We start from the raw sequence: 16,549 nt of genomic DNA, 5'->3' as shown, positions 1-16,549 counted from the left end.
ACCATCAGTCCTATCAGCTGCTATGATCTCATCCTCTTCATCAGCATCTTCAACATTATTTTCCACACCTTCCACTGCTTCACCTGCATTCACAAGATTTACCTATTCTCCAGCTTGTTGATCCTCACCAATTACCTCAACTACATTTGCCCTGTGAATGATAGTGTTCCATTTGAACCCTTTATCCAGTTGTGCGTGACAAGCTTTTGTTGACGAGGTATCGAGTTTCTTTGATGATTCAGCTGGTGCAGGAGAGCTTTGATGATAAATGGTGTATCTATTGTAGTCCCTACTAAAAGGATTATGACTATTTTCTCCAAATTCTGGGTTTGTGCATTCCCTCTTGAAATGTCCTTTCTCTTTTCATCGAAAAATCAGACCTTTGACGTATCAAATCCTAGTTTTGAAGTCGCCCCATCAAGACAATTCTTTCCAGTAATTTCCCTAAATCTTTAAGCTTTTCTGACAATACTAGCCATGCACCAACGAATATCCAACATCTCCATCTCTTCTAGATCGATTTGATCATAATCCTCCTTTGTCATATTATAGTTTCCAATTCTCCCTGCTATTAAACATTCATATGACTCGAGAAAGGATCCTAGAAAAGCCATGTGTTCTTGAACATTCTCAGTAGTAAGTCCATTGTTGTTCTAGATGTTAACAGCTATGTCACAATGCATAACATCGGATGATGGACTCGTGGATTTTGAGGATTGATCAGAAGAAGAATTGGCTCCAGAGTAGGTGTTTATGTAGTGTGGTATGTTGTTGGATGGTTGAAATTGAATTGGTTGAGAACTACCACCACAACTATTGTTAGTGACAAAAGCATTTTGGATTATTGGGCTAGGATCTACCACAGATTGTGATGAATTTAAGTACAACCCGATATCTTGAGTTACCGCAATACTCTTCATTTTCTGCTTCTTACGGACTTCGAGCTCTTAGGCTTCTAATTTTTCAATAAATCTAGCTAGATACAACCTAGCCTATGCAATTAGGTTTGACTGTTGAATCATAAGAATTTCTCCATTCGTCAGATAAATAATCAACAAGTTTATCAATATACTCATACTCTTGCTTCTCAATGCCCAATCCCTTCATTTTATTAACCATATGGCAATATATCTCGATTAATTGTGCCATTGATTCTCGTTTAACCATGGTGAAGATATCAAATTCCTTTCTCAACAGAGCCATTTTAGACTTCCTCATATCTGGATTCCCTTTGTCCTTGTAAAGTAAAGCATCCCAGATCGTGTGACACGAACCATTGTGCTATAATAGTTTGAAAATCTCAAACTTAATGGATTGTTGAAAAATATTTATCATTTTCTTTTCTCGAAGAAATCTTGCTCTTTCACCATCAGGGATTTGGGATAAACAATAACTAGTACCATTCTCGTTGCGTGGAATGATGTACTCCACTTCAGCAACTTCTCATGCATCGTAATTAACAGCTTGCACAAACGTCTCAAATTTATCCGCCCAACTCGGATAATCCTCTATTCTCGAAAGCTTAGGTGGCTTATTTGATGTGCCCATCTCATTCTCTAAATTGATGTTCAGAAGTATTGCCGATGGTTGTGACACGAAAGCATTCATTTCCTCCATATTTGAACGTAAGTCAAGAAAATCAGCTTTAATAGCGTATAAGTAGTAGGAGCGTGTAAGTAATGCGAGCGTATAAGTCTAAGAGCGTGTAACCCACTTATACGGATAACAATCTTTGCGTATAATCCACTTATACGGATATCAACCTTATGCATATAACCCACTTATACCGAGACCATCTTATACGACAATGATTTATACGCTGATTACACTTATCAGCTGGTAATACTTATACGGTGAAGAAACTTATACGGAGATCAACATAAACATATACGCTGCAGAGTCTATGCACTGATCATGATCTGTAATTTGAACAATCTGCTTGAATTTGATGTTTTTACACTTGCAAAAATGATTAACAAGTGTAGACGATCATGAATCTGAGATGAATTTGAATTTGATCCGGAAATAAGTGTGTAATTAAATTAATGAGTATCGTTTATAACTTTGACTAATACCACTTTAAAGACCGGGTGACAGATCATAATACGTCATCATATACGTGAAAATACAATATGATATGGATTGAAAACGTTGTGTTTACTAAACAATACTATACGGCGAAAACATGTAAAAGGAATTAAACACATGTCAACTCAATATAACTATCACTATATTCATATAACAGTTTCAGAGTACAAGTGATAATATTTCAGCCAAAGATTTATCAGAATTACAAAATATGACAATGATCAAACTATTTATACATAATGCCTATGGTCCGTATAAGTTTGTTAGCGTATAAGACTAATACACCGAATAAGTCTTATACACAGATAAACAACTTATACGCTCCTTAACAACATATCTAACAGATTTAGATTGTTTATCACTGCAAGACCTAGCATTAGACATTTACACTAACAATATAACTCAAAGTTGAAGCTCATCCTGGGTAAATTGAAGTAAGTGGGCGGTACCATTTCAAATTAAACGGGCCAGGAAGTTTGGCGAGGTAGAGATTGAGGATTTTGATTACCATTTAAGGCAAGTTGTCAATGGACGTTGGTTAAATCCGTATTTGGAGGATGTGGACATGAAAAAGAGTGCACATGAGTCAGAGCTTTGCTTCATAACAAGCGAACCGACTTACTCGTTCAACTAAGAGGGTAAAGAAATGTCGAGTTGAATGCAATCAATTCAGCGCTAACCGAGAGGCCATCCAAGTTTGTAAGTTTGTATCTTTGTAATTTGAGTCTCTTTGTACTTATTGTTTGCCTCAAATGTATAATCATATTAAAGATCGAGTAAGGGGACGCCACACGGTGAGTTAAAATTCATGGAGTTCGGTAAGCGAGTCATCTTATAAACAGAGTTCCAGGTATGTTATGTCAATTTTAAGTGTTGGAACGTGTTTAAGGGGTATGCGAAGACAATTTTTCTATTTCCATCACGCTACGCGAAGAACAAAAGTAGTTTCAGTAACACATGTCGTCGCGCTACGCGACGACATTACTCCCATAGTTTCGCGTAACACGAATACTAATTTGCTTTATTTGGGTCGCGTAGTGCGAAACTCTCCTTGATATACCTTTGTGCTACTCGACGGCGTAAAAAATCAGATATATATATATATATATATATATATATATATATATATATATATATATATATATATATATATATGCCACCATCACCACCTTCTTTATCACAACACAACCATACCCTCCACCACCACCTGCATGCACCATAGCCACTCACATTAGAGTCATTATATGATCATCCGGTGCATTGGCAATGCAAGTGAAGATGTAGGGGTTCTTTCGTACTTTATTTACTCATTTGCAGGTACAGCCTCCCGAGACTCTAAGAGCTCCTGATGCAGCTGGTGACAAGGTAGGTGGATCCTGCGATGTTGGTGAAGGTAATGAGTAGTAGATGATGATATCAGCAGTAGCAACTAGCCCGGTTATATTTGGGTTCATTTTCCCTTATTTTTACTTTTATTATAATATATGTTGTACTTAAATGATATAGCATTTGGGGAAATGTATGTGTTAACTGATTCGGTTATATATATGACTATTACTTTTGGTTGCTAGTTGGGTATTTGTATAGTATGTTATATTAGAACTTTATGGGTGTAGTTCAGTATAAACCAACACGTGACCGTACTCGTCCACCCAGGCTATTTGGGGCTTAAAGGGCTTGTTGTATATGCTAAATACAACCGTGATTTCTACGAAAATAAGTTGGGTCTTTTACCATATTTACTCTTTCAACAAAATTAATTATGAAATGTATTGATTTGGCTTGGTAATGATTTTTTAACATTGAACTAACAAAAGTTTTGCAAAAATTCTTAGAAAATCTAAATTAATTGTTGTGAGAAGCTTGCTTCTACATGTTTCGGGAGTTTGCAATCACAGTTGAGTCATTGCAGAAGACAAATTATCCAGGCTATCACGAGTACACATGTGTTTATATAAGCTGATTTGGTTTTCATAACTTATTTTGTTATTCGAGTTAATTTATTGAGAGTGTAATTGTAGAGTTCATTATGACCGTCACATTAGGTCTGGTTTTAAAGTTATTAAGCAGTAGACTTTAACTCCGTCCTCTTTAATGTTCTATTAAAATCTAAATATTTAACATTGAGGACAATGTTAGCCTCAAGTGTAAGGACTGGAAAAATCAGGAAAAAAAAAACCTGAAGTGATCAAGGGCTAACATTTAGTCAATTGTTAGAGTTTGTGTTGGTCATTTAGAGTTGTTGATTGTTGTTAATCATGTTATTTATGGCCATATAAGATCAATTGCTCCGCTAATGTTCAGTAGAGGTCAATTACGGTCAATAAAGGACATTAATAGTCAATTAGGGTCGTTGATGATCAGTTTAAAGACCATTCATGATTAATCAAGGTTGTTGTTCGTCTGTTATAGCCAATTTTGACATATAAGAGGTAATTAAGGTTATTATTAGTAATTTATGTTTATTGAAAATCAATTAAGGTAAATTAACATATGCTGTGGATAATTATTATTAAATAGGGGCACCCATAGAAGATTAGGGGGAATGAATTGTATGATGCCATATATCTCATATTCAAATCTCAATCTAAAGCCGAATGTGCAATATTCAAATATAAAAATAAACATATGTATGTTTATTTTTCATTTTCATTAGTATATGCTTGTTCTTTATGTTCGTTATGGCCTAGTTAGGGTCATTGAAAGTTAGTGATTGTGAATTAAGATCAAACAAGGTAAATAGTGGTCCAAGATTTTCAGTTAGGCTAATATATGTCACAATATGTAGTATTTACTTCACTTAATTTTATATATTGATAAATTAATAATAATAACTATTATAAATATATGTTTTAAGTATACTAATTAAAAATTGTATAAATAATAGGCTCGTTTAGGCACACGAGTTATATCGGGCTCTGGCTCATTTATTAAAGAAACCCATTTTTAGGCTCGATCTCTTTTAAACTCGACTCATTGGAGATTTTAGCGAGCCAATTTTAATTAGCTCACAGGTGGCTTCACTCGGTACACCCCTAATGGTGACCGGTAAGATATATAACACAGTATGTTCTACTTAGGGGGGTGTTTGGGATTTCTTATTTTAGGCTACTTATAACTTATTAACTTTTAAAAAAGATAAAAGGTGTTTGTTGCTATGATTTATTGTAAGAGGATAACTTAATAAGTCACAATATTGTGACTTATTAATTTTTGGGAAAAAGTTATAAAAAGGTAAAATAAGGAATCTCAAATGCTCATTCAGTTATTTTTGTCATCATTTTACATATACTGACTTTTATTAAATAATAATATAAATAATAAGCTCGTTTACGTTTGTGAGCTGGCTCGAGCTCTTTTATTAAACAAAGTTATTTTTAGGCTTGAACTTGTTTAAGCTCGACTCGAGCTCTTTTACCATCCAATCATGAGTACTTCACAAGTGACTTGACTCGTTTACACTCCTAATTGTTCTTAGTAAAATATATGACTTTTTTATTTAAAAAATAATAGAAATAGAAGTTTGAGTTTTTTGAAATGTTGGTTAAAGGAATTAGGGAAAGGTAGATTTCAAAAAATTTCAATTTCTTCCTAAATTTTGCCCGAATTCACCCAAAATTAAATTTACGATTCTTTCAAAATGAAGAAATTACACCTAAAAACTTCGTTTGGATCTAATCTCTAAGTCCCTCTTGGTTCATTTTGCAAAGCCCCCATTTGGCGTTAGATCTCCAAACCCTATAATCTAATAATGAAGGGAATTAAGCCAAAGGTCGGGAAGTCACAAGGATGGAACCACTTCCACGATTATGAAGTTTCCACAACCGCCACTTTTGATACCGAATCGACTGGTGCAAGCTGCGATACAAGGTTTATTGTTGACAAGAGTTGTGGAATTATACTAACCAATCGTCTTATGGTTAAACCAGGTTATTCACCATTTTCAATTTGTTCAAATTTAGGTATATAATATTCACTATGACATTCTTATTTACTTTTAGAAATTAGAAGTTGTTGGTAATGAAAGTGATATAGGATTGTGTTGTCATGGACTCATGGTGCTATTCATCTATTATTGATTAACACTTGTTTATTATTTTTCATGTAAACTGTTGCTTACTATTGGTCTGAATGTATAGGCAACCAACATGTATAAATTATGTCGTACTTGTAAGATCTATATGTGATTGTTGTTGATCATAGTTGCTTGTATTAGGAATGATCTTGAAAGTTTATTTGTAAGTAGGTTTTATATTTTATAAAATTTTAATGGTTAACTCTTTATCGATATAAATCATTGTAAATATATATAGAATAAGTAATACATAGGATCCGAGTTTGAACTTTAAAAATAAAGCTCGAAACGAGCCGACCTTGAGCTCTTTGTAAGTTAATCAAGGTAAGCTTGAGCCTGGTCGAGCTCGGACTTGGCTTGGCTCGTTATACCCCTCCTTTCAACTATGCAATTAAAAATTGATGAATTTCATAGTTGAATTTATACTTGGGATTGGATATTACTAGTAAGTTTAATCATCTGTATCTTAGTTATGTTTTGTTAAATAATTGTTAATCTATGTTAATTGTGATTTATACTTAGTTATGTTTGTGTGTTCTTGTGTTGAAAAGAGTGTTAAAGTTCAAAATTAGTGTGGTTTTAAGGCTTGAATTGGTGTTTTTTTAGATCTACAAGTGTTGAAGTATTCCAATAGAGTTTCATAAAGTATGAAGTATGAAAAGACGTGCAAAAGTACAATCTATACTCTCTTAAACAAGATTTGATCGAACTACAAACCATTCAAATCGAGTTATAAAAATCATTCGAATCGAATATAAAAACCATTCGAATTGAGTTAAGAAACCATTCAATTTGAAATTCAAAACCAATTGAATCGAATCCCAATTTGTTTCAATTTCCTTTTCAATTTGATTCAATTCAATTTCCCATTCAATTCGATTGAAATACTATTCGATTCGTTTATCAATTCAATTCGAATCTGTAAAAAGTCGATTAGTTTGTACTTAAGACTTCAACAGAACATGTTTGTGAACTGTTTGAACTAAACATTGATTTACATGATGTCTATTGAAACTGAGGAGATAAAGATCTTCATAATCTTCTAGAATGAAGCCGAGACTAGCAATAAACCCCCTAAGATACTCAAGTGGGATAATAACATCGAAGAATACAAATACAGTTTCAAGAATTACATAAGAATAACCGATTATGCTCTTCTTAGAGAAATTGAGATTGGTCCTCACATTCCTACCACTGATACTGCTGATTGACCAGTTCCCAAACCTGTTTCGGCATATAATGATGATGATCGAAAGATGTTAAGTGATGATCAAAAGGCCTATGGTGTTTTGAGTGTTTTATCTTTCACTTGAAATTGCTCAGACTTTGAGAGAGCACACCACTACTAAAGGTCTATGGGTTGCCCTGGTTAACAAATTTGAAGGGAATGTTGAGATGAGGAACAATATAAAGCCATGTTGAATGGTTAATTCAATATGTTCAACCATGTACAAGGAGAACCGGTTGGAAATCTTATTCATAGGTTTGAAACATTGATCACCAAGATGAAGAGTGCCGACATTGATTATGATTAGATTGAAATCACTGACAAGTTGTTGAACTCTTTACCTTATACCCGGAAAAATAGTGTGATCACCATCAAGAGAACAACAAACTTACAAATCATTTCTCTTTCTGATTTGACATTCACCACCATCAAGTCATTTGAAATTGATGACAAACTCCGATTGGGTAACCACATCAGTTCTCTAAATCATGCTGGAATCTCTACTGGGTCTGGAGTTTGTATAGCTTTTCTTAGCCAAGCACATCCCACCATTCATCCAATTGACGGGGTTAAAATGTTCTCTATTCAACCAACACAGAACTCTGCTTTCGAGACTGCTACAAGTCCACAAGCACCATCCAATTCAAGCTCCTTTCAAGAAGCAGTTGATAAAGCTGTTAAGCAAGCACTGAAAACTCATGCACTAAAGAAGCCTACGAGTAGTTCATCCTACACATCTCCTCAAGTTGATAATTCACACGTTGCTTTATTTCATTTGTTCATGGAAAGTCATGAGGAGTTGTTGCAGGGAAAGCTTCTACCTCCTTCATTTCAACAAGGAGACATTCCCGAGATCAACAAGAAAGATATCAAGAGGATGGACAACAAGTACCAGATGGCCATGGATGTTCACCGTGCTTCAAACTTCATGAAGAAGTATGGCAAGAACAGCTTCAGAGATTCAGATGGGAATGGAATTGGGTTTGACAAAGACAATCTTTGATGCTACAGCTGCAATGAGACAGGGAATTTCGCTAAGGAGTGCACAAACCCATCCAAATCAGCCAACAACATCAACAATACGGAGGATCTGATAGCGAGGGTGGAAGAAGAAATGACAAAAGGCCTTATCAAAGCTATTTTTAAAAACCATGAGTTCCCTGAATAAGTTAAGGCAACTCAACAAAAGGGAACTATGGATCAAAGGCCATGGTCACTTTGTCAGCTTAAGCAACCAAACCAGATTGGGAAGATGACCGATTCGTTGAGCTGATCAATCCACTGACCTTCGCTGTGATTACCTTTGTGAATGAAGACCAACCCTCATCAAGATCTAATACTGAGGCATACCAAACAGTCCAGACATTCCCGAGGTACACAAGCTATGTTTTCAAGCTTGCATTAACAAAATAGAGAACTATATGACTCAACTCATAATGTTGCATTGATAGTTGAAAATCTAAGCGTTAAATGTCATAATGATGATTACAAAAAGGCTGGAAGATATTTGCCACTAGAATTAAAACTCATAATAATGATATGGCTAAATTAAATGAGAAATTGTTTCCGTCTAACAAATTAGCCGAGTTTCATGAAAGACGTGTAGGAGAGTTAGAATATCTCAAAGAAAGATAACCGTATATAGATTTGAATCGGCCCTCTGATAAACTGAATGGGATTATTGGGGCACATATTGGGATAAAACAAAAGATAGGTATAAGCTATGATAACACTGTATTACCCCCACCTATCAATGAAAACTACACTAGCCTACCTCACTTTAGTTTCAATACCCTAGCTGAGGATGAAATGGTTTATGGTATTGGTCATGTGCCAAAACCAATGACATTTATTCGTCCTGTCTCCAAAACTGTTGATCCCATCCATATATCAGCTAGTTCTAATGGTGATTTATCTTCTTCAGCAGGTTATGTAGAAGAAAATGGGTGTGTGGAAAAGGACATGGGTTGTGGAAAGAAAAGAGTTTTAAATTCACTTTTGATTCCAATGTAAATCAAAAACAATAATATGTCAACTCGGTCTGTAATAGTAATACTTTTGGTTCCATGAAAAACAATATATTATTATCTGTATACAATCATAAAATTTGTGAGAGTGTTGATGTTGGCACTTCTCAAAATGCTTTTGACGAAAATGATGGTTTTGTTTTCGATAGTGATTGTGAAACTATTTATGATGAAACTTTCATTAAAATTAATGTGAATACTAATGTGGTTGATAAAAAAAACATAACCTAGTTGTTCATCAAAAGATTTTAAAGTTGAGGGTGAAGTTGAAGGTGAATTTAATAAAAGAAAAGTTTTATTAAATGAGAAATCAAGTACATCGAGTAAATATATTCCAACTCACAAGAACTCTTTTTCAGAAAACACTATTCAATGGAACAATCCTAAATTGTACAATAATTTTTGTAACAACTACTATGGTCTTTATCAACAAAATTATGTTAATTCATATTATACAAATGCTTTTGATGATAGAGGTTATAGATCTGATAACTTTCATATTCCTTTCCAAACATCACCTTTCCCACTACATCGTGTATATCACAGTTGAGTTCTATAGGATCCCTAGAAGAAAATGTTATATGTGTGATAACCCATCTCACGTTGCAATACATTGCAAGAACTGGTATAAGCAACAAAAGGAAGTGAACAATCAGATTAATCAGTCCCGTTCTAAAGTTGCACCCAGCCCAAGAACATAGATTGACCAATCTGATAGTTCTGCTAGTGAAATAGACCTGATAGTTCTGCTAGTGAAATGGACATGAGATCCAAAAATAGTGTGAAACCCAGGATACCTTTTTGTATAACCAGGAAGGAAAAATCAAAAAGGGGTTCTAAGACTGAGAATTCAAAGAACCCACCAAAAAGAAGTAAGAAAAGAAATTCAAAAATTGAAAAATCGGAAGATGTTGTTTTGAGACCAAAAAGGAGACAGTCCAAAATGTCTTCTAAAAACAGGAAACATGACTATCCATGGGTTCCTAAGGACTGTTCTTCTGATTCTGGTTAATCTCAAAGCTTCATTTTTCATGACAATAAGATAAAATTTTGTGACTTCATGTTTGACCTTCCAGAGAGAAATAAGTCTCGGGAACCCGTGTTTAATTAATTGTTATTGTGTGTAGGGTCAGTCAATAAGGCATGTCAAGAGTATCTTGTACTTAGACGGTGGCTGCACCCGGAACATGACTTTCTTTTTGGGCCTTCAAGTTGAACAGAAGTCGGACAGGATTTTGATACATCAAGAGAAATACGTTCGTGAAATTGTTCAAAAGTTTGGGTTCAAGGACTTCAATTCCTTCCTCACTTCGATTGCTACCCAACCAATGTTAGCTCCAGATCCCTTGAGAAAGCTAGTTGATTAACACCTTTATAGGTCTATGATTGGCTCCCTGATGTATCTCACTGCCAGCAGACCGGACACTATGTTCCCTGTCTGTCAGTATGCGAGATATCAATGTGATCCAAAAGAGTCTCACTTAACCATTGTCAAGCGTATATTTTGGTATCTAAAGGTAAAGCCTCGCTTAGGTCTTTGTTACCCCCAAAGATTCTCCATTAGTACTGCATGCGTGCACCGACAATGATTATGGGAGATGCAATCTTCACAGAAAATCAACTTTAGGAAGATGTCAGTTCTTGGGAGACATGTACTTTCTTGGTAATGCAAAAAGCGAGTTACATTATCCACCTCCAATGTTGAATCTGAATACATTGTTGCCTTAGACTGTTGTTCACAAGTGATATTGATTCAGCATCAGCTGCTGGATTACGGTTTGAATTTCCTTAACACCCCTATCAAGTTTGATAATGAAGCAGCAATTTGTATTGTTAAAAACATGGGCCAACACTCTAAGAAAAACATATTGACATCCGAATGCATTTCAATCATGATTGTTATGGCCGTAAACTTGTCTGCATTGAAAGGGTCCACATTGATTACAACTTTGCCAACATTTTCAATAAAGCCTTTGATCGTGCCCTATTTTTATATCTTGCAGAGTCGTTGGGCATACATTCTTTTGATTAAATTTAGTTTTTCTTTTTGGGTGTTTAAAATTGTAAATATTTTTAAATATGTCACAATTTTAGTAGGAGAAAATAAGTTAAATCTAACTCACCAAAAATATTTTCATTTTTTTAGAAAACAAAAAATGAGTCATTTGACTTGTCAAAAAGTTTTTATCTTAATGAAAATTAGAAAATGATTCAAAAAGAGATCATGTTTAGAGGGAGTCAGATAATTAAAAATTCTAAAATTTTGAAGAATTGATCTGACCTTTGAAAATTTTTTTATGTACAATAGAGCCATACTACTCGTGTTTCTATCTATCCATATGTATATAATACAACAACCACACACAAACAGCCACTAAGGCTGCAATAACTGCCTTACAACCCGATAATTGGGTTGTCACCCTGTCCAAACACCAACGAGAATAAGCATCAGATCGTTGTAAGCTCATCACTATCTACTTTATATAAAACATACAATCATAAAGCTCACATCTACTATGGATGTTGGTGGCTATAGCTATTGAGTGCTCTACTACCTGATCAGTCAGCACTACTAACCAAGTTAGGTCGGCTAAACGGGGAAGTTCCTGGGCAGGTGTAGGTATACCCCATGTAGGGAGATGTATCTCGGTAACCTGGATGCGTGAGGTTCCTCCCCTATGATAGGTCGATTTGGGTGGGGAAGAGTACGATCAGGTGGTGGTACATTCGTACGGGCAGGTGGTGGTACACTCGTACGGGCAGTCTGACTGGCAGTATGAGTGGGTGTAGTCACCGGGGTATGGTGTGATGGTGGTTTAGGAAATCTAGGAGCTCTAATAGGTGAGTGGTAAACATTGGTGGCTCGTGCCTCATGCCTAAGTGATGCCTTAGGGATATAACTGTCACACCTATAGCCTGATAAGTCAGTCTCATCAATGGGTGCCTCATAGGGAGCCACGTCATCTCCATCATTTTCGTTTCTTTCCTCATCTTCGTCCTCCTTCGGATCTTCTTCTGGTTCTTCCTCTTCACTGGATAGTGTTGGTATTTGATCACTTGCACAATCTCTAGCTCTCGACATCCCTCTGCACAAAGGTTAGCATAAGATTAACATTTCTCGATAATATTAATTATAATTTGACACGTACACGTATTCTTACACATAACACTGAAAAGTATTCATATGCGTGTATATATAATTAACGTTATATTTTTATACACATATGATGTCGTGTTTACCTATTTAAGTGTTCAGCGGCTTCTTTCCGAATTCCCTTGTACAAGCAAGTCCGTTATTACGTTTCGAACCATAATAACCCACTTGTCCATTCGATTTCATCCCAAGAGTCAGTAGTATACATTATTAAATACTATTTATTCCAAAAGATAATCGAGCCTACGGTTATATAAGGAACATCCTAATTCTTTATAACCAATGGCTCTGATACCAACATCTGTCACACCCCGACTAGGATAGCGGATGCGTAATACAGGAATGTAATAGACATCTTTGGTATCAACCACATTGTTTATAAAGAAACATTAACAAACTAATTTACATCATATTACATCATTATAAATTTGTTTACAAACTAGGCATTATACATGTTAACCAATTCGCAGCTGTTTGATTCTTTATTAATATATTTGCTTCTATCTATAGTTGTCTTATCTACTTCCAGCACTTGTAGCATGTAAGCGCATTACTCCAATTTCGGTATAACTGAAAAGCATATTAAATGGGTCAACTATGAATAGTTTGTGAGTTTCACAAGTTTAAACAAAACCAGTGCACGCAGTCATAGCATTCATGTTTTATATGTATACGATGTAATTATAATAAGCCACAAGTGAACCCTGGATGTGCGGTTATCACGTGGCCCTTCACTACCCACGTGCTCCTCGTGGCCACATTGGCCCCATGCCCCAAGTAGTGTTATATCTAACACCATATATCAGATAGTAAGTATAGTTATATGGTCACATGCAATTGAGTAATAGTTCTGGTACTCTCCACCGGCCCTGTAAACTGAGTTTATCAAAGCAATAGTACTAATCACATGCCATGGGCTCATAGTTAATCACTCGTGTTTGATGGGGACTTTCAAGTGTTAGCACTTAGATAATTCACATCATAACATGTTTTTCCATAGATAGATATATATAACCATGCTTTTCACCCCAAAAGTTCATAAAACAAATTAAAAATGGGGTCATGAAACTCACCTTATCGTAATATGGTATCAACAACACACTGATGTAAGTGGTATGCCTCTGTTATAGCTCACCACCTATAATCGGCATTGTATTGTTAATACGATTACAGTCATTAAACTGAATCAGGCTATATATCTAGTCTGGGTTTGGCTGTTACGCCCAGAACATGTCAGTAGTCTTAGATTGTGACGTTGTATAATGTTTAATAACCAAAATTGGTTTTGGCTCAATTTCACCATTTTCTGTGTCTGGCCAAGTTGGTCGTTTACGCATTTGGGAAAAGGAAAGATCACACAAGCTTGAGTAAATGTGCTGGTTGATAGAATGATTCGATTTATAAAAGAAAACTAGGGTTTCAGTATCTATATTGGTTGCATGGGTTCGTTTTCATTTTTATACGGATTTTAATTATACACAATGCATGCAATTCAACCGAATTGTCCAGAAATCTCTTAAAAATTTTGTTTTTACTAAATTAATTCAAAACTATGACAATTGACCACTTTTTGAAGTTTTGATATAGTCAATTCGTTAATCATAACGTTGTCGTTTTTATCAAAACATATATAAATTAAATCTTTATATTATTATGACTCTTTATATACATATGTATAAATTATGAGAATTTTAGTACTAACAAATTAAAATATATATTTGTATATAAAAACAATTCCATAAATATTAAACTTGTTTATTTATTTATATAAAATTCATTTTATATGTTATTTTTAACTGATAAATCTCTCGTTTATATCAAAAGATACCCAAAAAATTCGATTATTTTTTCTGAGTGGTCAAAATATCATCAAATAATCCCTGAAAAATTAATAAAATGTAACTCTTTATGTAAAATACCTTTATGCGCATAATTCGGCTGTTAAAAGTCAATTAGACAAGAATGCACAAACCATATCTAAGACATGTCCAATTGACCCAAAATATTTTGTTTGATCTTACAATGACATTTTTGAGTTTTCCACAAAAATTCATATGTTTCCAAACTGTTTAACTACTTATCATAATAAATCACCAATAATCGGTAATAAAATCGCCAAATATTCTCCGTTTATCAAAATATTACCAAATTTTGACAAAGACCCATTCATATGACCACTTATGTCCCTGCAAAGTTTCAAAGCTAAAAATAAGCACGTCACAATCTATCCTAAACAACCCATAAATGAGTAATCGGTTATTAACTTTGCGGTTTTCCGAATGTTTGGGTTGTTTTCTCGCCTCTCCGAATTCTTGGTTCCCTTGTTAGGATACCTACAGGTCATACAAAACAAAACCAATCATTTAATATCGATCATCAAACCATTTAAATTAGTGTTTTGGTTAGAGTTTGAAATCTAGTTTTCAAACCGTAAAAACGCGATATAAACGTTCTAATCCTTGTTTTTGACCAAAAAGCATATTTTTTTTATTACTAACCATGTCTATGTCAAAATATGTTTTTGAATTATTTTAAGGGTTTTTACATGGTTAGTTATCATTTTTATTAATCAAAACATAAGTTTCTATCTTTAAACAATATTAATCAAGTGTAAGGCTTATCAAAAATTGATGTTTACCTTGGGTTTTGAACAAGGATGAAGAGATCAGCAGGAGTTCAAGTTGTTTTGAAGAAATTTTGCACAAATACTTAAAAATCTAGCTTATAAAGGAAGAAACACAAAAAGGGGGTGTCCCACGTATTGGGGGATCCACCTGTTGCGGCCGCCCTTAATGGCCCCCTCATTTGGCCCATTTTACCTCGTTTTTTGTGCCACACGCGAAATCTCGAGTCCAAATTTAGTTCGGGTTCGGTTTTTAATGAGAAAAATAGTTCGGGTATGATAAACAGCACAAAAACGAGTGTTTTTTAGCAAATTTTTGTAAACAAATAAAAACATACTGACTCGTAAAAATCCAAAATATTTTCACAGATTGCTTAAAACATCTTATATAAGTGTTTTATAAGTCTTTTTCAGCTTGAATGATAATACAATGCTTGTTTTGGTTCTTACGATTGGGTTTAAGTTCGCAGCGTATCATTAACGAAAATCTTTTTGTTTAAGCGGTTTTGCACATACAAGGGTTATAATACCAATATATTAGTTGTTATAATACATATATCACTCGTATATGCCCCCGATATGTCCGGGTAATCAGTATCTTTCGGTTAATCGTTTAATCGATACGAAATAACCGGTTAACTGTTCACTCGCTACGTAATAAATAAGATGTACGTTGTTTTTTCACGAATGTCACATTCGTCGAGAAAAATCTAATCAAATAGTTGAGAAGTTCAACAGGTCTACACACTTCCTTGTTGACAATCAACTATATGAAAACGACGAAGGCTTTGACTACGAGACCGACTAAAGACAAGGAGCTAACGGATTATATACTAAAGACTAGAGGGATATTGTTAGGTTCTATTTTGTATTATTAGTGTTTTGTATTTACTTGTTCTATTAACGTTGTATACTAGTTAGCTTGTCGGTTCCTTTATTGTATGTGTGGGCCCGAGGCCTTGTAATATTGAGCCCATTGGGCTGTAATAATATATGTGAGCATGGCATTACTTCACCTAGAAAAGGTGAAGTGCTTCACCTAGAAACGTTGAAGCATGCTCATGCAATGCCAACCTTTTGAAAATATCTTATCATTTCACTTACTCTTCCCTCTCCTCTCATCCTTCTACCATCGGGTAACAACCAAACCAAACAAGATCCGAGAACTCGGTTCTCTACTAGTGATTTCCGCTAGCTAGTGGTGAGATTGATCCAAGAACACTAGTATGTTTGTTTGTTCTTTGATCCGTCCAAGGTACCCACAAAAGAATGGAAGGATTAACAATTCGAGAGCTCCAAGATGATGCAAAATAGCCTCCTAGATTTTCAATGGTATATGGAATGAAAGATAGGT

This window comes from Bidens hawaiensis, unplaced genomic scaffold (assembly GCF_021521415.1).
Source record: "Bidens hawaiensis isolate Kalapana, Puna unplaced genomic scaffold, B.hawaiensis_p1.1 tig00017254_1, whole genome shotgun sequence".
Taxonomy (NCBI): Eukaryota; Viridiplantae; Streptophyta; class Magnoliopsida; order Asterales; family Asteraceae; genus Bidens; species Bidens hawaiensis.
This window is presented reverse-complemented; position numbering follows the sequence as displayed.